Below are 26,509 nucleotides of genomic sequence, written 5' to 3'. Positions count from 1 at the left end.
AATCTTAAAAAAAAAAAAAAAAAGAAAGAAAGAAAAAAAGAATTCTAAGAATCTTTGAATCTTTTATGAATATATATATTTTTTTAATTCTACTAAACCATTGTTTCTTGTGTAATGAAACATTTGCAAATGAGGAATTGTATTGCCTTCTCTTGCTCCAGTGCTACACTGAGGGAGAAGAGGATCATGTAGCCCAAAACCATCACTTTGCATTTGGTTAGAACAAGGGCTCTGAAGCATGGGATTCTCCTACATATGTCCTGCATTCTGCTCAGTCCCAATCTTAGGACTTTATCTGTGTAAACTTTGCTCAAATACGAGTGTGTATTTCTGTATGTCTTTGGCTAATTTTACTTATCATTCTTAGGTGGTGACTAATTAATTAAGGGTGCAGGCCCTCCAATAAAAACCAAAGGCTGGGTTTGGAAAAGGGTAATCTAAGGACCGCCTGCATCAGAATCTCTCAGGATGTTTTAAGAATGCATATTCCTGGGTCGCACCCACACTTACTAAATGAGACCCTTTGGGGAGTTGGGCCGGGAATCTGCATTGTAACAAGTATAGGGGAGGAAAATGAATTTCCCCCCTCCCTTTCTAGATTCTTAGCTGAGACCACTGTATAAGAGATGGATTAACAAGAGAAAGACAAACAGAAGGTTGTTAACCTGCATATCTCATGTACACTTGGGCGATTCCAGAGAAAAATGACTAAGTCATAGAGGTAGCTTTAACATTTAGGCTTACCTACCATTTTAATAGGGAAAGAGGAAGGGAGATGGAGACTTTAGAGGAAAGAGCAAATTATTTTTATTTAGCAAAGATGAGCAGGCCTTTAGAGGATGGATGGTACAGGGGTGCCTGGGTGGCTCAGTCATTAAGCATCTGCCTTCCGCTCCAGTCATGATCCCAGGGTCCTGGGATCGAGCCCCACATCCAGCCAGGTGGGAAGCCAGCTTCTCTCTCTCCCACTCCCTCATCCTCCCTCCCCCTCACCACTTGTGTTCCCTCTTTCACTGTGTCTCTCTCTGTCAAATAAATCAATAAAATCTAAAAAAGAAGAAGAAGGAGGAGAAGGAGAAGAAGAAAGAAGGTATGGTCATTTGTGGCAAAGTATGTCTGGGTATGGGGTCAACTTTTAGTCTCCCTCTCCTGTGAACACAGTCCATCCTCCCTGGGTGGTGAAACTCCCAAGAAGAGATTTATAGCAATTGAGTCCCATTTGGAGCCTGCCTTTAGGCAGATAAGAGTTGAGAGAAAGTCTTTATCTATATTTCTCTGCATTTGCTATCTTCAAGTGCCTCCAGCCCAAAAGAATCATGATGCCAAAGTGGCATATTTTGGGGTGACATGTCCCAAACTCCTACAGGTGTATTTTGGGGTGGCGTATTGTTACCCTTCACAAACAACCCCAGATAGTATTGTGAGTGTTAAAGTTTGAGGCTCATGACTTTGGAGGTAACAGGATAGCAGTGAGGGAACTTCCCTCCCCTGAAAACAAAAGTTATCTTTTTGGGGAAAACTGCAGACTGTTCTCAAATGTCAAATGACAGGGGCGCCTGGGTGGCTCAGTAGGTTAAAGCCTCTGCCTTCGGCTCAGGTCATGATCCCAGGGTCCTGGGATTGAGCCCCTTGTCGGGCTCTCTGCTCAGCAGGGAGCCTGCTTCCTCCTCTCTCTCTGCCTTCCTCTCTGCCTACTTGTGATCTCCGTCTGTCAAATAAATAAATAAAATCTTTAAAAAAAAATGTCAAATGAAAGACTGCCTATTAGGGAAGAGAGCAACTGAATTTTTTTCACTGCTAATTCTATGAAAATATATGACCTTATAGGAATTACAGATATCAAATTATATTTTAACTATTCATGTGGTGAAAAGATATTTTAAAGATTTTACTTATTTATTTGAGAGAGAGGGAGTGAGCAAGAGAGAGAAGGAGCAGGGCGAGGGGCAGATGGAGAGGGAGAAGCAGACACCCACCTGAGCAGGGAGCCCAAGGCTAAGGCTCAAGGTTCAAGGTTCTAGCTCAGGACACATGAGATCGTGACCTGAGCCGAAGGCAGACACCTAACTGGCTGAGTCATCCAGGTATCCCAGTGAAAAGATATTTTAAATTATATAATTGTATAGTTCTGCACATATTAAGTGATGACTTCATTTTATTTTATTTTATTTTAAATATTTTATTTATTTATTTGAGAGCGAGACAGTGAGAGGGAGCATGAGAGAGGAGAAGGTCAGAGGGAGAAGCAGACTCCCAGTGGAGCAGGGAGCCCGATGCGGGACTCCATCCTAGGACTCTGGGATCATGACCTGAGCTGAAGGCAGTCGCCCAACCAACTGAGCCACCCCGGGGCCCTAATTTTATTTTTTTTAAAGATTTTATTTATTTATTTGACACAGAGAAAGAGACAGCGAGAGCAAGAACACAAGCAGGGTGGGTGGGAGAGGGAGAAGCAGGCTTCCCACGATGCAGGAAGCCCGATGCGGGCTCAATCCCAGGACCCTGGGATCATGACCTGAGCCAAAGGCAGATGCTTAATGACTGAGCCGCCCAGGTGCCCCAATGCCTTTATTTTAAAAGGAAATCGGGGACCACACACCACACAAAAGGTTATTATATGAAGGTATGGAAGTATTTACATATCTAACCTTATTTATAAAAATATAAATTTGTATTTATAAATATAAGATATAGATAGATAGATAGATAGATACGTATCTATCTATCTATCTATCTATCTATTCATCACTTTGTTGAGACCAGAGGCTGAACTCAGGATCTGACCAGATGGCCGGGCTGTCCCTCAGAATTATCAAGGAAACTCAGCATTTGATGGCAGAACCAGTTCCTGGCATTAAAGCAGAACCAGATGGAAGCAACACCGTTATTTTCATAGAGGCCCTCAGGATTCCACCTTTGAGGGAGGGACTTTTCAACTTGAACCATTCCTTCCAGAAGAATACCCAAAGAAGCCCCTAATGTACATTTCGTGACTGAAATTTATCACCATTATGTAGACAAGTTGGGAAGAATAGATTTAGATACTTTGAAAGGTAAGTGGTCCCCAGCACTGAAGATCTGCACTGTTCAGCTGTCCATCCAGGCTTTGTTAAATGCTCCCAATCCAGATGATGCATTAGCAAATGATGGAGCACAGCAGGGGAAGACCGAGGAAGCCCAAGCCGTAGAAACAGCCAGAGCATGGACCGGGCTATATGCTATGAATAATATTCAGAATCCATCTGATATCAAGTGTGCCTCAATTCTGTTCTGCCAAGACTTCTTCCTTTTCTGTTTGCATTTTATGGACACAGTTTTAGAAACATTACAGAATAAAAGACCAGACATCTTCAGTCCTTTGGTCATTAAATACACATTAGCAAATCTGTGTCTTTTCCTGATTCACTGTCATAAAGCAAGAGCTGAGGCTAAAAGTATCACCTGGATTGTCGTGAAACATTTAAAAGCAGTGGCCCGGGGCGCCTGGGTGGCTCAGTGGGTTAAAGCCTCTGCCTTCAGCTCGGGTCATAATCCCAGGGTCCTGGGATCGAGCCCTGAATCGAGCTCTCTGCTCTGTGGGGGGCCTGCTTCCTCCTCTCTCTCTGCCTGCCTCTCTGCCTACTTGTGATCTCTCTCTCTCTGTCAAATGAATAAATAAAATCTTTTAAATAAATAAATAAATAAAAATAAAAGCAGTGGCCCCGCTCAGCCTGTATTCTTTTCCCCCATCCCGGTTTAAGTATAAAGCACTATGAGGGGCGCCTGGATGGCTCAGTGGGTTAGGCCTCTGCCTTCGACTCAGGTCATGATCCTAGGGTCCTGGAATCGAGCCCCGCATCAGGCTCTCTGCTCTGCGGGGAGCCTGCTTCCCCCAACCCCTGCCTGCCTCTGTGTCTTCATATGATCTCTGTCTGTCAGATAAATGGATAAAATTTTTTTAAAAACAGGGCGCCTGGGTGGCTCAGTGGGTTAATCCTCTGCCTTCAGCTCAGGTCATGATCTCAGGGTCCTGGGATCGAGCCTCACATCAGGCTCTCTGCTCAGCGGGGAGCCTGCTTCCTCCTCTTTCTCTGCCTGCCTCTCTAACTACTTGTAATCTCTGTCTGTCAAATAAATAAATTAAATCTTTAAAAAAAATCTTTAAAAATATACATATGTATTTTTTGTTATTCTAAAAAAAAAAATCATCACATTGTATACCTTAAACTTGCTTGGGTTATGTATCAATAATATCTCTATAAAGCCAGGGCGCCTGGGTGGCTCAGTGGGTTAAGCCGCTGCCTTTGGCTCAGGTCATGATCTCAGGGTCCTGGGATCGAGTCCCGCATTGGGCTCTCTGCTCATCAGGGAGCCTGCTTCCCTCTCTCTCTGCCTGCCTCTCTGTCTACTTGTGATCGATGTCTGTCAAATAAATAAATAAAATCTTTAAAAAAAATATATATATATATATATCTATATATCTATAAAGCCAGAAAGAAATCAGAGAGGAAAATTGGTCTTGACATATTTAGAGTCATCAAACAATATTATTAATTAATATTTTCAAACATTTGCGTGATAATCATGATGAATGAGAAATATGGGGAAGTAAATGACTTGCTTTAAAAGCTCACAGTGAAAGAAGTCTTAATGTCTACACCAGAAACCAGGCCGCAGGTACAGTGGGAAAGATTTGCTACTTCTCATTTTATGACGACGCATTGCATCTCCAAATGGGCTCTGTTCCAGGTCAAAGAAAATAAATCATGCTGTACACGAAAACAGTTCCTGAAATTTACATTTTGTTTGCATTAGAACATAACTGTTCACCTGGAAATATCTCCAGATAAGTGGACTTTGGAAGAGATTGCTACCCATTAACTGAGATATCAGATATACTTTTTCTAGTAATGACTAAAAAATTATAATGGACCTCCAAAGCCTGGAACCTTAAACAAAAAGGCTTTTTTAAAGAACTCTGACATTCTTGAGACCCAGCCTTTTAAAGACACTCAGAAGAGCTAGTACATCTGAATCTCAGGATTATGTTTCAAAAACTCATGTGTTCTAGCTTTGGCTTCAATTGTTAATTTCTGACAAGTATTTTACCTCATTGCACCTCTTTTTTTTTTTTTTAAGATTTTTATTTTATTTATTTATTTGACAGAGAGAGATCACAAGTAGGCAGAGAGGGAGACATCGGGAGTGGTGGAAAGCAGGCTCCCTGCCTAGTTGAGAGCCCACTGCAGGGCTCCGTGCTGGGCTTGATCCCAGGACCCTGGGATCATGACCTGAGATGAAGGCAGAGGCTTTAACCCACTGAGCCATCCAGGTGCCCCAAGCATCTCTACTTTTTGTGAATCAAATGACGGTCATCTTGGTACCAGACATTCTGATTGTGAAGAATTTGCAAATAGAAAGTACTGTGAAAATGACAAGTGCTGCTATGATTAGAGCCCCTGTGTCTTGTGGTTTTCAGATAGGAGTTTTCTTTCAGTCTCCATCTATGTTTACTCTCTTTATATCTACTGCAATTATTAAGAATCATATGCGTCAAAAGCTTAGTTACTGTCCTGTTGTCACTGCCTTCCAAGTTGTCCATCAAGATAGCAGGGTACTGTATCCAGAGAAGAGGGTTTTCTGGTAAAGAAGCTTTGATAAAGAGGAATGCTAAAAAACCTTTTGTCTTTGGAATTAAAAATCAGGAATATCACGCTGTGTTGTACTGATAAAATTTAAGAGGTAAATGTAAAGTTATAGTCAATCTCATTTCTCCAGGGTACTTTAGATAATGTGTTATGGTTTACAATTTTAAAACTCTTTTAGTGAAGTTATACACACACATGTATAAATAAGCATATATTACATTAATCATAAATACATAATGCAATGATTTTTTTGTTATACATACACCCAGGTAACCTCTGTTCAGATCAAGAGGCAGAAAAATTTCAGCCCTCCTTAAGGTACAACTTTGATTGTATTTTAAAATGGTACATTTATTTATCTTTTTAAAGATTTTTTATTGTTTATTTGACAGGCAGAGATCACAAGTAGGCAGAGAGGCAGGCAGAGAGAGAGGGAAGCAGGCTCCCCGCTGAGCAGAGAGCCTGATGTGGGGCTCCATCCCAGGACCCTGAGATCATGACCTGAGCCGAAGTCAGAGGCCTAACACACTGAGATACCCAGGCAACCCTAAAATGGTACATTTAAATTATAATTCAAATAAATGAAATATTTAAATATTTGACATGTATTAAAAAGAAAACCACAATGCCCAATGGCATGAGTTAGGGTAATGTCCCAGGTCAGTAAACCAAAACTTAATACCTATCCTAACTGCAGTTTTAACCCTACAGATACGTAACCTTCAACCCGTCCACAGGGGAGTGTCCTGGGTCCGCACTAGGAAATTTACCAACAAACTGCCCTCCTTTCCCTTTAGAGGGCGACCTTGTGTAAAACAATGGATTTTTTTTTTTTTTTTGGCTAATAATTTCCTTTTTTCCACTCCCTCTCTACCTTTACAATCCTTCCTTTTCTGTCTCCCCTTAAAGCTCCCTTCTACTTAGTAGGTGGGAAGAGAAGAAGGGGCAACTCTTGATCTCCAGGTTCTGAGTTGGAGCCCCGCATTGGGTGTAGAGATTACTTAAAAATTAAATCTTAAAAAAAGAGAGAGAGAGAGAGAGAGAAGAAAATATTCATCCACTGTTTTGCCACCTAAATGAAACTACTTTGATTTCTGATCATTTCATTTGTTAAAAAGAAAACCACAGGCTCCAAATGGCATCACTTAGTTTCAGCCCCCAAGTCTGTAAGCAAAGGAGTAATAACTAACTAGCCTCCCTGCAGTCTCAGTCCCACAGGAATGTAACCTTTAGTTAACCGGTGAGCACAGAATTTCCTGTTCAATACTAGGAAATGGACTGATACATCCCTTCTGCTCCCTTTAGGAGGGCAACCTTTCCTAAACAATGCATTTCTTGCTAATAAATTCCTTTCTTCTTTTGTTGTGTGTGCCCTTTCTCTGCCTTTAAAAACATTTCTCTTGTTTAGCTCTGAGGCGCTCCCCTCTACTTGCTAGATGAGATAGATGCTGCCTGATTCATGAATCATTTAGTAAACCCAGTAGATCTTCCAATCACCTCAGTGTAATTTTGTGTTTTAACAGATTTGACTCTTTTTTCACAACACTGACCTTATATCAAATTCAACTGCTTCAATTCAGAGAGCCACAACAGTTAAAAACAAGGATATCAGAAAACTGGGAGAGGGGTGCCCCTGGGCGGCTCAGTCCGTTGTGTCAGGATCTCAGGACCCTGGGATGGAGCCCCATGTTGGGGCTCCCTCTCCCTCTGACCCGCCCCCTGTTCCGGCGCATGCGCACTCTCTCTCAAATAATAAAAATTATGGGGTACCTGGGTGGGTCAGTCGCTTAAGCATCTGCTTTTGGCTCAAGTCATGACCCCAGGGTCCTGGAATAGAGTTTCCATTGGGCTCTTGCCCAGCGGGGAGTCTGAACCTCCTTCTCTGCAGCTCCCCCTGCTCCTGCTCTCTGTCAAATGAATAAAATCTTTTTAAAAAAATCGGGGCGCCTGGGTGGCTCAGTGGATTAAGCCTCTACCTTTGGCTCAGTTGTGATCTCGGGGACATAGGATAGAGCCCCGCATCGGGCTCTCTGCTCAGCGGGGAACCTGCTTTCGCCCCTCTCTCTCTCTGCCTACTTATGATCTCTCTCTCTGTTAAATAAATAAAATCTTTTTTAAAAAATTATGAGCAGAGTATATATAAAATTTCAAATCCCATTTTTTACCTGACATCACATCATATGCATTTTCCATGTTGTTTCATAATTCTTTGTATTTATAATTATTTGCTTCCATATAACATTGCATTGAACAAACATAATATAATTTCCTGAACTCTTCCCCAACTGTTAGAAATAAAGTTTGTTCCAGCATTTGCTCTTTGCTGTGATGAACATTTTTGAGTATACAGATTTTTCAGTTTGGTAATGGCTTTTCAGTGATCTATCTTCCTAAATAAAAAGAAAACACACTTTTAATCTCAGCCCCTTGGCTAAGACATTAACTTTACTTGACTTTCTGTTCAACAAATGTAGGATTGTAGTACGCAAGTCTGAAAGGGACCTTGGAAGTCAGTTCCAAGTCAGTTCCAAGTCAGTTCTGCTTAATTTTTTTTTTTTTTAAGATTTTATTTATTTGACAGACAGAGGTCACAAGTAGGTAAAGAGAGAGAGAAGCAGGCTCCCTGCTGAGCACTGAGCCCTATGCGGGGCTCATCCCCAGAACTCTGACTGTGACATGAGCCAAAGGTGGAGGCTTAACCCATCGAGAGCCACCCAGGTGCCCCAGTTCTGCCTTATTTCTGTAAAATTTCCATGAGATAGTAATTCAACTTTAGTACAATCACCTCCCCCCTGGTTTTAGAATTGCTATTGCCATATTCCTTATGGGGACATAAACTAATGTAAAGGGACACCTAGGTGGCTCAGGTCATGAGCTCAGTGCCCTGGATTATGGGACTGAGCCCCAGTTTGGGCTCCCTGCTCAGCAGGCAGCCTGCTTCTCCCTCTGCTCCTCCCCTGCTCTTGCTGGCACTCTCTCTCTCTCTCTCAAATAAATAAAATCTTTAAAGAAAAAAATGTGAAATTTTTTGAGCCACCCTCTCCAGTTTCCTGATATGAAACCATTGCCCCGACCCATCCCCACTCCAGCACCTTCTATCTGCTGATTTTAGTTATTTGCCAGTCTTCCTCTTTGTGATCACTCTCTTCTGTTTCTCCCTCCAGTTCTTCCCCACCCTCTCCCCTCTGCTTTCTGACTCAGGAAGCTGGCAGTAAAGGACTGGAAGGGCCTATTTAGCCAGAGCGGCCCCACCTCGGTTGAACAGCCATTTTGTTGTTTATGCAGTAAAACTTAAACTGACCCTGCCCCCCACCTTAAAAGCAAGTCCGGGAAATCAGTCCCAGGTAACAAAGCCCAAATACAAGGGTGGGTCAGATCGGGTAGAGATAACAGCCGGAATGCCGGGATGAGTCGGGCCGGGTGGAGACATCCAATCAGTAAAGCTCGCATACTGTCTCCCTAGCTACCGAGGAGTGTGGGCTCCCCCCCCCCCGCCTTTTGGGCGCCAATTCTGACCAAGGTGATAGGCTAGTTCAAATATCTACTATAGGGTAAATTGTAATTCAATTGGTCACTTATGTGTGACGTAGCAGGACTGTGCAGCTTTCTCTGTGTTACAATCTCATTGGCCACCTGTGCGTGGCCAGGCCCAACCACATGGCCTTTGCCCTTAAAAGCTAGTCTGGAAGGCAGAGCGTGGTCATGTCTTTGCAAGAGATGTCCCTGTCCGGTCAGTTTGATTCTTGATGCTTGGCACGAAATAAAGCTTTGCTTGACCTTCGCTTTGTATCAGTCTCGCTCCTTTGACCATGGGCCCATTATTGGGGGACCCAACAGGACTAAGTCAGTGCTTAGCTGATGGGCCCCAATAAAGAGAGAGGAGAGGGAAGTTTACTTCCTGCCCCGACACTTAAAGCAGGTTGCCTCCTTTCCCTCCAAGATCACAGCTCCTCTCAAAGTGATGCCCTTCAGGGGCATAATTACTCTTTCTGGGTTTTGTTAATAATACCTCCCTGCGTCCCTTAAGGTCTAGGGATATCAGCCCGGGGATAACTCCCTGGCCTGGTCGCTGTCCTCTACCCTTCCCACACTTTTGGAAAATGGTCCATTTAATCAAACTATTGGGACGATTTTCATTTGAATGTGCCATCTGTTTCCTGCTGGGGTCTGACGCACTCGTATACACTCAACAAGCACAACCCAGACTGGCGCAAAACTGGAGTATTAACTGTTTGCTTTGTTGATACTGATGGTTAAATGGGCCAGAAAATACTGGCATGGCTCCCCTGCTCCCCTCTGGTGCTCATACTTCACAATCCCTGGCAGAAGGAGAAGGAAACTTCTACTATTGAACGTCCGTAATAAAGTTCATCTTCAATGGCTTATGAACTAAGACTTTATGTTATGCCTTCCTTTAAAGTTCAGATTTTTTAAAAGCTTTTTTTCCCTAAGATTTTATTTATTTATTCAGAGAGAGAGCATGAGCAGTGGGGGAGAGATAGAGAGAAGCAGGGTCCCCATTGAATGGGGAGCCCCACCCAGGACTTGATCCCCCACCCCTGAATTATGACCTGAGCGGAAGGCGGATATGTAAGCTGCTGAGGCACCCCCAAAGTTCAGATTTTTATCTCATGAAAACCCTGATGTTAGATATACATGTGCCAGAGCTATTTTATTTTATTTTTATTTGAGAGAGAAGAGAGAGCGAGCCAGGGGAGGGGTAGAGGGAGAGAATCTTGCTGGACTCCCCACTACCCAACGTAGGGCTCTATCTCACCACCATGAGATCATGCCCTGAGCAGAAATCATGAGTGGGACGTTCAACTGACTGAGCCATTCAGGTGCTCCCCAGAGCTATTTTAACAATAGCATGAATCTGGGCAGCTGGCTGGCTCAGTCAGCAAAGCATGCAACTTTTGATCTCAGGGTTGGGAGTTCAAGCGCCACTCTGGGTGTAGATATTACTTAAAAATAAAATATTTTAGGGATGTCTGGATGGCTCAGTGCATTAAGCCTCTGCCTTCAGCTCAGGTCATGATCTCAGAGTCCTGGGATCGAGTTCCGCATCGGTTTCTCTGCTCAGCGGGGAAGCTGCTTCCCCCTTTCTCTCTGCCTGCCTCTCTGCTTACTTGTGATCTCTCTCTCTGTCAAATAAATAAATAAAATCTTTAAAAAATATATTTTGAAATTAACTATTAAAAAATAATAACATGAATAGATGGTATAAGAGCTAAATGTGTATTTTCCCTTGGTGGATGCTCAATACCTAGCAAGCTATGGATGAAATAAGAACTCTGGGGGTGCCTGTGTGGCCGTCAGTTAAGCATCTGCCTTTGGCTCTGGTCATGATCCCAGAATCCTGGGATTGGTCCCTCACTGGTCTCCATGCTCAAAGGGGAGCCTGCTTCTCCCTCTGCCTTCCACTCTCCCTGCTTGTGTGCACTCGCTCTCTCCAACAAATAAATAAATAAAATCTTAAAAAAAAAAGAACTCTGATAATTAAAACATTTTTAAAATGAAGAGTCAACCTTTTCGAGCATTCACATTCTTCCATACCTGTAAGACAATCTCATGTAGAAACTGAAACAATTCTTCCACACCTTTGAAAGCATTATTTGGCAAGTTACTTTCTGGCTGTGCTTCCTCTAAGTTTCCATTTCCTAAAGAAAATGCTTTTTGACACTAAGGAGACACTAAGTGGATTAAGGCAGAATTGTTGGATTAATTATTTCCTTGTAGAAGGACTGCTTCAAACTTGACCCAAAGAAACAAGTGAAAGTTACCAAGGGTTAATTCAAACCATTCTGTCATTTTCTTGACACGTTTCTCCTTCTGACTTTCAGTTGGACATGTTTTGCTCTCACAGAGCAGAGGGTGTGGATCAAGAAGTAAAAGATGTGAAGGCTGAATCGAGGCCAAGAAAAACTTGGGCTTTCTCACTACATATTGAGCAATGCTCTCTACTGACCGCTCTCATCCATTCCAGGTCTGCAGTTACCACTGTTGAAATAATTTTTCAATGGTGGTGAGGTCTGGGGCCAATGGCCAAGAAAGAATTCTTGAGACGTCTTTGGAGCAAATGGATGACTTTATGAAAGCCCCGGGATGAATCCCTGGGCAGAAAGAGCAGCTGCCCCAGGGTTGGGAGGGGTGACTGATTGTGTACTTGGGAGATCGGGGAAGGTGAGGAAAAGGGAGATTTTCAAAAGAACTTTCATATGCTAAAGAGGACCTACAGGATCCTCAAGGCCTTGCCATTGTCAAGTTAAAGTTGTTTTCCCCCCAGCAAAGCATTAACATTAAGACTGGTGGGAGTGGGAGTTTCCTTCTGGAAGTTAGGTCATCAATAAGAATGCTTTTCTTTTTTCTTATAAATCACTAAAGCATTTGTAAACTGAGGGAGACTCCAGTCCTGCAGGACTGTAATCTATATATTGAGCATTTGTTTTTCTTCCCCTTAGCTTTAAGGCAGCCGGGAGTGCCAGAGGATTGTCACACTGATCCTACCTGGGGCGGGGAAGGGAAGTGGTGGTGTTGGTTGTGGAGTGTCAGCTTGTGCTTTGTCCCCAGCTCACCTTCTCCCTCCTCATTGTCACAGATGACTCCCTAACTTAATCTTTAACCCAGACCTTTCCGAGATCCAGCCCCACACAGACAACTGCCTTCTTGACATTGCCAAGTGGAGATGTCTGAAGAAATACCTGGGCATCATGACCTTTCCCATGCCCGAGTTTGCTCCCCTTCCTGTATTCTGTGTGTCATAAAGTGACACCATCGTCCATTCAGTTACACAAGCCAGATGCCTCAGGAGCACCCTGGACATACCCCCTCATCCTCTCATCACTCCTCTTCCAATTTCTCTCCGAAATACATCCCAAATGCTCCCACTCTGTCCTTTTCTCCGGGGCCAACTCCCTCGTCCTGCTGCCACCACCTCTTGCTCTTGTCCAGGGAACGACAGTCACTGCCTGAAAGGTTTCTCAGTATCCACTCTTCCCATTCTTCCAACTAGTTCTCACGCTTCCGCTCAAGTGACTCTTTTGAAATGCAAATATGTTCCCGTTTATACACATGCACTCACAGCACACAGAGCTTTCTTTCCTCATTAATATTTCAGTAAACTTTTTCTTTTTATGAAAATCAAAAATTTTAACTTGGCTTATGAATTTCTGCGTGGTTTGGTCCTGTCCTACTTCTCCAAACTAATCTTCTTTCCATCTACCTCCTACTAACTGTATAACCTTGAATAAGTTACCTAACTTCTGGGTCCTTCAGTTTCTTCATCTGTAAAAAGGGGAATGACAATAGTATCTTCCTCCTAGGGTTATTGTGAGAATTCCTGTAAAGTGCTTAGAGCTTAATAAGTACTCAACAAATGTTAGTTCTTATTAGCATATCTTAGCTTCTTCAATCACACTGATGGTTTTTCCTCAAAGGTGTCATACTTCTTCTACCACAATACCTTTACACAACGTGCTCAGTCTCTTCAGAGGACCGGTCCTTTCCATTGTCAGCTGGCATCATGTCCTCCAGGAAACAATTTATGATCCCATTAAACAGGTAAGTCCTTCTATTACCTGATATAGCAACATCTAACTTTCCTTAATACCACTTATTATATTTTTGCATTTATTTTGGTGATCTCTTGACTAATGTCTCCCTCTCTACTGAAGTCCATGAGGTCGGGGTGGGGCTGACTGGATTGGTTTTCCCTCTTAACGCAGTATCCTCAGGCCCCTAGCATCTGACATTGAATAAGTATTCAATAAACATAACTTGAATAAATGAAAATGAATTTCATTGTACACTAACAGGATCTCCAAGGCAATCCATTCCCCTCAAACAGAGCGCAGCGTTTGTGTGAATGATTTAGGATGGGTGTTCCTCAAGGAAGCTCTACTTGACCGTGGAGACCCTATTAAGTTTATCTAGGATGTTGATGGTTATCTCCTTCTCTACCTGTATGTAAGTCATCCCTAAGAGGATTACTTTCCACTAGACAGGTGGTTCCAAAACGATGTCCCTTGATAAGGCCAAACTTAAACATGAAAAACAATAACACCCCCTGAGAAAAACCTTCACAGGAGAGTTTCTCTATTAAAATTCTCTCTTGGGGCATCTGGGTGGCTCAGTGGGTTAAAGCCTCTGCCTTCGGCTCAGGTCATGGTCCCGGGGTCCTGGGATCGAGTCCCGCATCGGGCTTTCTGCTCAGCAGGAAGCCTGCTTCCTCCTCTCTCTCTGCCTCCCTCTCTGCCTACTTGTCATCTGTCTGTCAAATAAATAAAGCTTTAAAAATAAAATAAAATTCTCTCTTGTCCAAGAGATGTCAGACAAGTTGTTTCCTGGCATCTTTGATTTTCTTCTCAGGCCTGGTTCTGGTTTGCTGCATTTTAACTTGTTCTACTTTATAGAGCTACACAAGGGTGAAATAATAATAATAATAATAGTTCACATCTATTGAGTGGTATTGCCTGCTATCACCAGCCACTATACTAGTCATTCCCTATACCTATGACCCTGGAACAACACAGGTTTGAACTGCGGTCCACTATATGTGGATTATTTTTTTTTAATGCAGTACAGTACTGTAAATGTATCTCCTCTTCTTATGATTGTCTTAATATTATTTTCTTTTCTTTAGCTTATGCTATTATAAGACAAGAGTATATAAAACTTATACAAACACATGTTACTCAACTATGTCTTTGGTAAGGCTTCCAGTCCACAGTAGGCTATTAGTAAAGTTTTGGGGGAGTCAAAAGTTTTACATGGATGTTCAGCTATGCTGGGGTTCAGCGTGTAGATTGTGTGCAGAGCACTTGGCTTGGGGGTCCCAAACAGACCAGGTTTGGCTGTTCACCACCAACAAAATCCAAAGGCAAAGAGACAGTAGCGGTAAAACAAGAAATGGGCTTAGTTCAGTGAGACCAGCCCTGGCAGACAGTGGACTCGTGTATCAAAGACTGTCTCCGAAAGGCTGCAGATACTTCCAGATTTATATAAGGAAAATGTGGGGCAAAGGGGGATAGGTATGATCAGGTAGACAGCGAAGGTCAAATCTGTCATTGTCTTGCAGTCAATCGTGGGTGGGTTCTTGCTGGGTCCCTGCAGTCCCTATTGATGTAGGAAAAAATGTAACCGCTCAAAACCCATGGCCAAGAAAGAATTCTTGAGACATCTTTGATATGTCTTTGGTACAAAAGATGATTTTATTAAAGCATGGGGACAGGAACCGTGGGCAGTAAAGCTGCACTGGGGTCATGAAGAGTGACCCACTATATACTTTCAGGTTGGGAGGGGGTTAGGGATAGTGTAAGCCTCCCAAGTATTTTGGAAACAAGGTTTCCAGGATCCTGAAAGGGCTAGCTATTATTAGGAAAGATTATTTATTACTGTGTAGTAGAAACTCAGTCATGAGAGTCATTAGACCTTTCAGATGTACATTGATGTGTCATATGCTTGGGGGTTGATTGCCAACATGTATCTTGGGGGAGGGGAGTAGAGATAAAGGAAGTTTCCAAAGGAATTTTTATATGTTAAATTAGACTTAGAGGATCCTGGGGGTTGGGCTAAGATTGCTTTTGCCTTTAAAAAAGTATCAACATTGGGGCACCTGGGTGGCTCAGTGAGTTAAGCCTCTGCCTTCAGCTCAGGTCATGGTCCCAGGGTCCTGGGATCGAGCCCGGCATCAGGCTCTCTGCTTGGTGGGGAGCCTGCTTCCCCCTCTCTCTCTGCCTGCCTCTCTGCCTACTTGTGATCTCTGTCAAATAATAAAATCTTTAAAAAAATAGTAATAAAAAAATAAAAAAGTATCAACATTGAGGCAGTTGAGTCTGTAGAGGAAGGTCACTCTGCCTGTTTTAAGGACTTGTCAATGGGCTGTAGGTAGTAAGGAAATGTTATTAATTTCTCTTCTGCCTTTGTTTTCCATATCACCTATTACTTGAGGGGGTAGTTTTGGTTCCCATCAGGGGATACTTTGCCCTCAGGGTCTTCCACCTGAGCCAAGAGACTAGCTGGAAAGAAGAACCCAACTAGAAAGATTGAAGTCAAAATGGAGCAGCCAAAGTCCTCTTTCAAGTGTTCCCACATCTGCACTGTTCAAGGGTCAACTATATATTATTCTACTAATTCTGAATTAGAGAAAAAATCCTCTCAGGTAAATCCTATTATTGAAGTAGTTTTTGGAATATTTTGGTGAGGTTGGTAGAGTTCAGAGCCTATGGCCAAATAAGAATTCTTAAATTGTCTTTGGTGCAAAATGGCAGTTTTATTAAAGCATGGGGACAGGACCTCTGGGCAGAAGGAGCTGCTTCTCAGGGATTGTGAGGGACAACTGATTATATACTTTGGGGATGGGGGAAGTGAAGATAAGGGAGGTTCCAAAAAGATTGTCATATGCTAAAGAAGACTCTGAATATTTTAGGCTTTGCTATTGTCAGGCTAAAGCGGTTTTTCCCTCTAGCAAGGCATTCACAGTTAGACAGTTAGGAACTTCCTGCCTCAAGTATTTATTTGTCAGTAGGCTGCAGTGTCCTGCTGAGGACGTTTAATTTTTTAAAAAATATTATATTTGTTTATTTGACAGACAGAGATTACAAGTAGGCAGAGAGGCAGGCAGAGAGAGAAGGAGAAGAAGGCTTCCGGCTGAGCAGAGAGCCCGATGATGTGGGGGCTCACTCAAGCCCAGGACCCTGAGATCATGACCTGAGCCAAAGGCAGAGGCTTAACCTACTGAGCCATGCAGGTGCCCCGATGATATTTAATTTTATCGACATTTCCTTCTGCCTTTGTTTCTCACATCATTATTATCCTCATTTTACAGCTGGGAACATGGAGGTTCAGAGAGATGAAGAAATTTACCTAATCTCATAGGGTCAGTGGAGCTAGATTTTGAATGCTGGTAGTCTGATGCCACAGCCCACACCTTTATGTGCTGAATCACAGTGCCTAGGCACAGCTAGTGATCCTAACACGTTAGCTTCTCATCCAGTTGGATAAGCTACAAAGACTACTCAAATTGTCCTCATAATCTTCCAAACATGTTGTGAACACAAACATCAGTCACTCTGGGATCAGACAGCAAAGTTATCCACATTCAAAACAACACATCTTGATCTGTGATTGGTATATAATGGGTGCTGCTGGCATGATGTGGTGCTCAGTAAATATTTATTGAATGACTAAATGGATCATACCAGTCACACTGATGAAGTTCTTGAACCTAGGTGAAGTTCGGTGGGGTGAGATTCGGAGCCGACGAGTGAGGTTCGGAGCCGACGGCTAAGAAAGAATTCTTAAGACGTCTTTGGTGCAAAAATGTGGTTTATTAGAGCACGGGGACAGGACCCGTGGGCAGACGGAGATGCTGCGCCGGGCATGTGAGGAGTGGCTGGTTATATACGCAGGAGTTGGATAGGTGAGGACAAAGGAGTGTTCAGAAGGGCTACTGGGGTAAAGAAGACTGTCAGGATATTGAAGGCCTGGTTACTATCAAGCCAAGGCCGCTTTCCCTCTAATGTGGCACTAACATAAAGACAATTGGGAGTCTCCTGGTGGAATGTTACATTCCTGCTATCAAGCGTCCTTGTTAGTGAGATTTAGGTTTAAAAGAAATTTAACTTTATTTACTTTTCCTTCTACTTCAGCCTCCTTCAGTTTTTATGGAGGGGAGGGTGACATTAGGGCTTGAGGAACTGAGTTATGTGCCTCTGGAAATTGGGCTATTGATAAGGTAACCTCTTTGGTGTAAACCTCAAGGACATTTGTAAACCAAGGGAGACTCTGTCTTGCAGGATTGTGATCTCTGCAAGTTAACTATTTGTTTCTTGTTTATGGCAGTCAGGGGTGCCTGAGGAATGTGACACATATTACCGAGGGGAGCGGGTGGAGAGGGGGTGCAAGGTGCCAGCTTTTGCTTTGTTTTCAGCCAGCCTCCTGCTCCCTCATCAACACCATCATATACCCTTTAATTGGGTTATGAATATTTTCCCATGTAACTTCTCCATACATTCAGCATTCTCTCCAAAAATACAGTGAAGGGTTTCCTTCTTAATTCATTCTCTGTGGTCAAACAATATGATCATAAATGCATGACCTTGACAACCATCCATCTGTCCATTGTACAACTGTTGTTGGCCAAGCTACGGTGTTTCCTGCTTTTGCCTTTGTGGAGAATGGGCTCATTTTTCTCTGATGACCATGCAGCCTGGCATCCCTTCTGTTTTCTCTCTTTTCATAGTCAGGCCTGTGCAATATTTCTCTCTGTGATTCTCCCACCACAGGCAGGTGAGTTTCAGCTGTTACTCTTACTGTGATTGTTACCTCTCACTGTTAACACCCGGCAAGACTTTCTTTCACAAGCCCAACCTACACTGCACTGCAAAAGGTACCTCGCCATCAATTTCAAACTGACTGACTGTCAGAAACCATTTCTATCTGAAGTAAACTCTCTCACCATAATCAAAAGTAGTCCTTCTCTCTTTTATGAAGAATATATATTGATTGCATAGTTTCTTAGATTCCATATAAACCCCCCAATAACTATTACACTATATGATATTTAAAGAGCCTATACTAATAATAAAAATGAATAAAGAGCCCGTACTACATGTTCATTGCTGAGTTAACAAATGTTAACTAACTAAATGTTAACTAACTAAATGTTAACATTACCAATCCAATTTTAAGGTGAGGAAATTTCACCAGGTGTGAAAAGACTTTCTTGAGATCCTTGGCTGGTATTTGTGAGTCTGGATTTACATCCAGGTCTATCCACTTGTAAAGCCAGCCACCTCTACCACTGATGACACCTTTTTATTTTATTTTATTTTATTGAAGATTTATTTATTTAGTTAGAGAGAGTGTGTGAGGGCAAGTGGGTTCATGAGCAGTGGGGAGGGGCAGAAGGAGAAGGAGAGTCTTTTTTTTTTTTTAAGATTTTTTTTTCTTTTTTATTTGACAGAGATAGAGAGAGAGAGAGAGCACAATTAGGCAGAGGGAGAGGGAGAAGCAGGCTGTTTGCTGAACAGGGAGCCCGATGCAGGACTCGATCCCAGGACCCCGGGATCCTGACCCGAGCTGAAGGCAGCCACCCAACAGTCTGAGCCACACAGGCATCCCGAGAAGGAGAGTCTTAAGCAGACTCCCCACTGAACACAGAGTACTACTGGGCTGGATCCCCCTACCCCATGATCATGACCTGAGCCAAAATCAAGAGTCTATCTCTTAGCCAGCTGCACCACTCAGGTACCCCAACAGCATCTTTTGAAAAGGCCAGTTAGTATTCTTTTGTATAGCTGTACCAAGAGACTCAGCAGTGTCTTCTTTACTACTGGATTTTTAGGTGATTTCCAACCTTTTAATATTGAAATGTCAGTTTGGGGTGCCTGGCTGTTTCAGTCAGTAGAGCATGTGACTCTTTTTTTTTTTTTTTTTTTTTTAAAGATTTTATTTGGCAGAGAGTGATCTCAAGTAGGCAGAGAGGCAGGCTGGGGGTATGGGGGTGGGGTGGGAGTAGACTTCCTGATGAGCAGAGAGCCCAGTACAGGGCTCCATCCTAGGACTTGAGATCAGGACCTGAGCTGAAGGCAGAGGCTTAACCCACTGAGTCACCCAGGCACCCCAGCATGTGATTCTTGATCTTGGGGTTGTAAGTGCTTGCCCCACGTTGGGTGTAGAGGTTTAAAAAAAAAAAAAAAATATATATATATATATATATATATATATATATATATGGCACCTGGATGGCTCAGTTGGCTAAGCGACTGCCTTCGGCTCAGGTCACGATCCCAGAATCTCGGGATCGAGTCCCACATGGGGCTCCCAGGCCATGGGGAGTCTGCTTCTCCCACTGACCTTCTCCCGTCTCATGGTCTCTCTCAAATAAATAAATAAAATCTTGAAAGAAAGAAAGAAAGAAAGAAAGAAAGAAAGAAAGAAATGGCAGTTTGATGAACATTACAGTTAAATCTTTTACATTTTTTTTAAGATTATTTATTTATTTATTTGACAGAGAGAGAGAGAGAGAGAGAGAGCTCAAGTAGGCAGAGAGGCAGGCAGAGAGAGAAGAGGAAGCAAGCTCCCCACCAAGCAGAGAGCTGGACGTGGGGCTCAATCCCAGGACCCTGAGATCCTGACCTGAGCCGAAGGAAGAGGCCCAACCCACTGAGCCACCCTGGCACCCCTAAATCTTCTCTTTGAAGTAAAAACAGCATTATCTTTTCTCTAGAGTACGTAAGTAATATATGCTTACCATAAAAAAAATCAAGGAACACATGAAATTTTAAGGGAGAAAATAAATACCATCTGCAATTCTACCATCCTATAATAGCCACCATTAACATTTTGCTGATGACAATTTTGTGTCTTCCTTATGTATACCATGTATAATTTTACATAAATGGAATCTTATGTCTCTCCCTCTTTTCTGCATTCCTTAACTCCCACTCCAACAAATGTTATACATAGGAGTAGACAGGAGGTTCATTATTTTACAAAATGGGATTATTTAAGTTATTTTATTTTATTTTAGGATTTTATTTATTTACTTGACAGAGAGGTAGAGAGAGAGCACAAGCAGACAGAACAGCAGGCAGAGAGGGAGAGGGAGAAGCAGGCTTTCCACTGAGCAGGGAGCCCAATGCAGGGCTCGATCCCAGGACTCTGGGATCATGACCTGAGTCCAAGGCAGACACTTAACCAACTGAGCCACCCAAGTGCCCCGGATTGTTTATTTTGTAAAAACAGAAAAGAAAAATCACTTCTCTCCAATGTGCTCCTTTGCTTAAAAATAAATCATGAAAATACCTCAAGACTGCTAGTATAGATCTAACTCATTCTTTTTGATGACTTCTTATTACGCCACTGGATTTGCCAACAATGTCTTTAATCACTTCCCTATTAAAGGAAATTCCATTTAGTTTTCTTTTTTATTTCTCCTACCAATCAAGAAGGTTGTAAGTAACACCCTTACACAAATATCCTTACTTACAAATTTTCCCTTACTTTATGGACTAGATTTCCTAAGGTTACTGTCTGTCCTGTGTGACTTCTAGACCAAGGCCAGGGGCCAGTATGCAAACTATGACCCTTGAATCAAATCTGGCCTGCCCCTTCCCCTCCATTTTTGTATGGTATAGGAACTCAGTCAGAATGGCTGTTATATTTTTTTAATGTTTGAAAAAAAATTTTTAAAGGAATAGTATTTTGTGGCATATGGAAATTATGCAAAACTCAAGTTTCAGTGTATAAATAACATTTCACTGGACCACAGTTATATGCATTTATTTACATATTGTCTGTGCTACTTTTGTGCTACCATGTCAGAGCTGAATAATTGTAACAAGAGTGTATGGAGAGCAAAGCCCAAAATATTTGCTATCGGGCCCTTCAGTAAACAAAATCTTACTGATGCTTGACTTAGGCAATTGATGTACTTCTCCTATTGCTATTAAATGAACAGGGCAACTATCTATCAGGGCAACTATCTCTGTCTATCCATTTAATTAGTTAGCTAGTTATTTATTTATTTAGTAAGTAAGTAAGGTGATAGAAGTTTATTAAGTGAAGATACAGAAAATGCTTCAAGAGTGAGAGGAATCCTGACAGGGTTGCCAACCAGGGCCTTTAGGGTTGGTCTTTTATAGAAAGCTAACCAGGGCGCTTAAATCCTTTTAACTTCTCAGGGTGCCTGGGTGGCTCAGTGGGCTAAAGCCTCTGCCTTCGGCTCGGGTCATAGTTCCAGGATCCTGGGATTGAGCCCCACATCTGGCTCTCCGCTCAGCAGGGAGCGGGCTTCCCTCTCTCTGTCTGTCTCTCTGCCTACTTGTGATCTCTGTCTGTCAAGTAAATAAGTAAAATCTTAAAAAAAAGTCCTTTTAACTTCTCTATTGATAATGCCTTCCAGGGCTTACTTCCTTTTATTTATTTATTTGACAGAGATCACAAGTAGGTAGAGCGGCAGGCAGAGAGAGAGAGAGAGAGAGGAAGGGAAGCAGGCTCCCTGCTGAGTAGAGAGCTGGATGTGGGGCTTGATCCCAGGACCCTGGGACCATGACCTAAAGGCAGAGGCTTTAACCCACTGAGCCACCCAGGTGCCCTGGCTTACTTCCTTTTTAAGGGCTGGTTATTCTTTGTTGGTCCCAGTGATTATCATAAAGACACCCACCCACACAACCCATCCCAAGCCTAGGGCAGGGTGATTCGCCAGGGGTAACTATTTAAAAATACATTTATTTAAGGGTATGGGGGGGGAATCAATAGCCAAGAATTTGGGGGGGGGTATTTAAAGCTGCTTTCTATTAGAAACGTAACATTTATTGGTGTACTCGGGTGGCCCAGTTGTTAAGCATCTGCTTTCAGCTCAGGTCATGATCCCAGAGTCCTGGCATCAAGCCCTGCATCAGGCTCCCTGCTCAGCAGGTAGTCTGCTTCTTCCTCTTCTCCCCACCTGTGCTCACTCTCGCTATCTCTCTCTCTCTCTCTCTCTCTCTGAAATAAATAAATAAAATCTTTTTTAAAAAGTACATATATTATTCCCTCTGTATAAAAACTGTTTTGATATTCAGATTTCAATAATTATCAGCGTTAAGTATATTATCTGTGGTGACGGGAAGATATGTTCTCTGGACAGGTTGCAGGGAGGATGATTAGGACCTTTGTTTCTTTCACTGTCAGGTTGATCTTATTCCTTCCTTCTTCATGTCTCCCCACAGTGCCTTTTAGCCGTCTAGGGATGGCCAGACAACCAGCGACTACTTTGCATATCTGCTAAAATTAAAGCACAAATTAGATGTGAGAGGAAGCGGTGGAGAAGGGTTAAGTGAGCAAGCTGACTGACTTATGACTAATTCTTGGCAGAATCAGCAAGAGGATCCTGGATTGCAGATGCATTACCTCAGCCCTGAACAGAAAAGCATGCATGATAATGGAGCCAAGGAAAAGGCCAGTGGAAAAAATATATTTTTTATAGTTAAACACAGAGAAATGACTGATTTCCCTTTCCTGTAGAAGTGTTCCTAGAATTGTCTGCTGTGATCAAAGCTGCCCTTAGAAAAAGGAAGAAATTAGCTTAGGTATTTACAGGGAATTAGGAATTCCAGGAGGCAGGAAAAATGAGTGCTCAGGAAGACCAGTCAACAGGTCAGAGAGGGCAATGTGAGAATTTTCACATTTTGAACTCTGTCATTTTTGGTTAAGTAAGAAACCTATTTGTTCTGTTAGAAGGAATGTTCTAAACCCTAAAAGAGGATAATCTCTCCTTTTCCCTTTGTATTCTACTAGATCTGTTCAGTTAGTCCTCAAGTATGGATGGGATGATGGTTCTCTCTCTTTTTTTTTTTTTAAGATTTTAGTTATTTATTTGACAGAGATCACAAGTAGGCAGAGAGGCAGGTGGCGGGACAGGGTGGGGGGTGGGGGGGGGTTAGTAGGCTCCCTGCTGAGCAGAGAGCCCAATGCCTGACCCAGAGATCATGACCTGAGCTGAAGGCAGAGGCTTAACCCACTGAGCCATCCAGGTGCCCCTGGAATGATGGTTCTTGTCTAGGCACTGGGCATTCCGTGGCGGCAAAGCACACAGAAATCCTGCCTTCATAGAACATGCAGTCAGCAAGAAAAGAGAAATCATAAGCACAGTAAATCACCTTCTATAATTTTTAGAGCTTGACATATACGATGGAAAAATAAAGCAGGGAGGGATGGAGGTAAAGGAATAGGTCTAATCTTTTAATTTTTTAGCTCTCTTTTTTTCTTTTTCATTTCAGAGGTAGAGTTCAGTGATTCATCAGTTGCATACAACACCCGGTGTTCATTATGTCAAGTGTCCTCCTTGATGCCCATCACCCAGTTACCCCATCCCCCCACCCCCCTTCCCTCCAGAAACCCTTCTTTGTTTCCTAGAGTTCAGCATCTCTTATGGTTTGCCTCCCCTTCAATTTTCATCTTATTTTTCCTTCCCTTCCCCTATGTACATGTTTTGTTTCTTAAATTCCTCATATGAATGAAATTATATGGTATTTGTCTTTCTCTGACTGACTGACTTCACTTAGCATAATACCCTCTAGTTCCACCCATGTGGCTGCAAATGGCAAGATTTCATTCTTTTTGATGGCTGAGGGATAGCAATAGGTGAAATCCTAAATTTGAGGTCAGGAGAGGCCTCTGGGAGGTGAGACATGAGCCCAAGGCATGTCAGGGATGAGAACTCCAGGAGGAGAGACTGAGGGTGCGAGTGCGGGAGATGAAGTACATCCCCACTTAATGAAAGGACCTGAAGGAATCCAGCTGGTCAGTGGGAAGCAAACAAGCAGGAGAATATTTAGGAATGGGGTCAGAGAGCTGAAGGGCTGGTGGCTAGACTGCACAACTGACATGCACTTTGGCTTTTACTTTGGGTGAAATGGCTGAAATTTTCCCCTTAGAAGTGGAGATCTGGGATGCCTGAGTGGCTCAGTTGGTTAAGTGTATCCCTTTGGCCTCAGGTCCTGATCCTCCTGTCCTGGGGTGGAGCCCCAGGCTTCCTGCTGATGAGGGAGTCTAATTCTCCCTCTACCTGCTCTGCCTGCCACTCCCCCTGCTTGTGTGTAAGCTCTCTCTCTCTCTCTCTGATAGATAGATAGATAGATAGATAGATAAAATCTTTAAAAAATGAAAGTGGGGATCCAAGGGGTGCCTGGCTGGCTTATTTCAAAGAGCATGCAACTCTTGATCTTGGGGTTGTGACTTGGAGCCCCATGTTGGTTGTAGAGATTCCTTAAAAAAATTTTTTAAAGATTTTATTTATTTATTTGACAGAGAGAGACACAGCAAGAGAGAGAACACAAGCATGGGGAGTTGGAGAGGGAGAAGCAGGCTTCCCGCGGAGCAGAGAATGTGGGGCTGGATCCCAGGACCCTGGGATCATGACCTGAGTCAAAGGCAGACACTTAACAACTGAGCCACCCAGGTGCCCCCGCCCCCAATTTTTTTAATTAAAAAAAGTGAAGATCCAAGATCTGATCTAAGATCTGAAATCCACTAACTCTCCTTATCTTCTGCCACCCTCTTTTTTTTCCCCTCATCATCCATCCTCCCAGACTCTAAATTATCCCTGCAATACCAGGGCCACCACTAGGGCCCACTGAGTGAAGCACTTGCCTCCCATGCAGAAGTTAAGGGGTGTGCCAAAAATCTCCATAGTACTGATTTTCTGTTTGGCTCAGTCACTGAAATGGCACAGCACAGCACAGCATTGTGATTGATCCTATCTTCATTTCAATTTTGATATTTTCTTCATCACGGAATGTGGGCATTAGTTTTGATATTTAGAAATACTGCATTAAATGTTATTTGATTACTTAGGCTTTTTGGCATCCTTTCTCTTAAATATTGTGTCCAAGGTGTGTGCCTCGTTCACCTCACCCTAGTCCCTGTTCCTATGCTTTCTCTTCTCCCTGTTCCCCAACATCGGTCTAAACCCAGGGTCTGTAAGCAGTTTCTATAAAAGGTCAGATAGGAAATATTTTAGGTTTTTCAGGCCATTTCTGCTATTGGAGCAGAAAAGTAGCCATCGGTAATAAGCAAGCAAGTGAGGGTAGCTGTGCTGTAGCAGGCTGGAGGAGGTGGCCTCCTGAAGACAAGGCCTCCAGGTGACCTAAGAGCTGGACCCAGGCAGTCGGAGGCTCCCCACCACTTCCACTGTCCATGAAATGTGTATTCTGCCCACCATTCCCATAGTAGGAGCCATTTTTCAAGGATGCAGCCTGGAGAGAGTAATGTGTTGCTAAGAGCATCTGGACAGTGTGTGTCACTGGACCCAGTTAAGTTCTCTATATAAACTTCTGAGATACTGGTGGACAGGTGTGCAGATATACTCATCTCGCGGCTGCCGAAAAGTCTCTTAATGTAAGTTCCTTTGCTTATGAAACCTGCCACCTACCTATCTGAAGCCGTCTGCCTCTTTCTTCTGTCTCCCTGCCTTCCAGCGATGAGAACCCATTTCAGATATATCCCAGGGAACTTCTGAGGTTGAGAACCAATGCAGTCAAACTTTACGAATGGATATGGAAATTTGAAGTTAACGTCATTTTCATGTATGACAAAATATTATTCCCCCCCCCAGTCATTTAAAATGCAAAAATTATTCTTAGCTCATGGGCCATAAAACAGGAGGGAAGTCCAGATTGGAAAGTCTTCATCTGAATTGTCAATAACCTGAGACATTTCTCTCAGAAGTGCTATTTCTCTCTCTCTCTGTCATTGCTCAAGGACCTGCGGTTCACCATGCTGATGGCAGACTTTCAGGGCCTCTGTGTTTAGCTCGTGCTTCCACTGGAACTTGTCTTCCTCTCCTCAACGCCCATGCACATGTGCAGAGCAAGACCAGTCTCCTTACCACCCTCTACACAAATCAGGTTCGATGTTCGCTACCTGCCTTTGATCCTACTGCTTTTTCTCTCTGGGATCTGCCCTTCCTTCTCTCTCCCGCTACCTTTTTCTGACCCCACCACTAGTGGCCTCTTTTTCTCTCAACTCCTACTGTGGTTGACTGTAATGCCATCATTTAGTCTTAATTCTAACATATCCTTGTTTTCCCGTTTTATACGTGCACATATTGTGTTTCAGATGTGATTCCTAATCCTCTGGAAACCCTTCAGAATGCCTCGACCATGGCTGAGTACCTGGTAGAAGGCTGATACCCATGAACCAATGAACTTGGTTTAGGATTATTATCTTTTTTTCCCCCCAAGATTTTATTTATTTGATAGAGAGACAGCAAGAGAGGAAATACAAGCAGGGTCAGAGGGAGAGGGAGAAGCAGACTCCCCACTGAGCCGGGAGCTGGAAGCTGGGCTCCATCCCAGGACCATGATCCTAGGATCATGACCCAAGCTGAAGGTAGA

The 26,509-nt window shown here is 43.0% G+C and overlaps 1 pseudogene; it reads left to right on the top strand.

Moving 5' to 3' along the window:
* Nucleotides 1-2,787: 2,787 nt before the first annotated feature.
* On the top strand, nucleotides 2,788-26,302 carry LOC116868251 (annotated as a pseudogene).
* The last annotated feature ends 207 nt before the right edge of the window (nucleotides 26,303-26,509 follow it).

Source organism: Lontra canadensis, unplaced genomic scaffold (assembly GCF_010015895.1).
Source record: "Lontra canadensis isolate GAN:19392208 unplaced genomic scaffold, GSC_riverotter_1.0 scaffold1, whole genome shotgun sequence".
Taxonomy (NCBI): Eukaryota; Metazoa; Chordata; class Mammalia; order Carnivora; family Mustelidae; genus Lontra; species Lontra canadensis.
The sequence above is the reverse complement of the archived record's forward strand: the minus strand, read 5'-3'. Positions and strand labels throughout refer to the sequence as shown.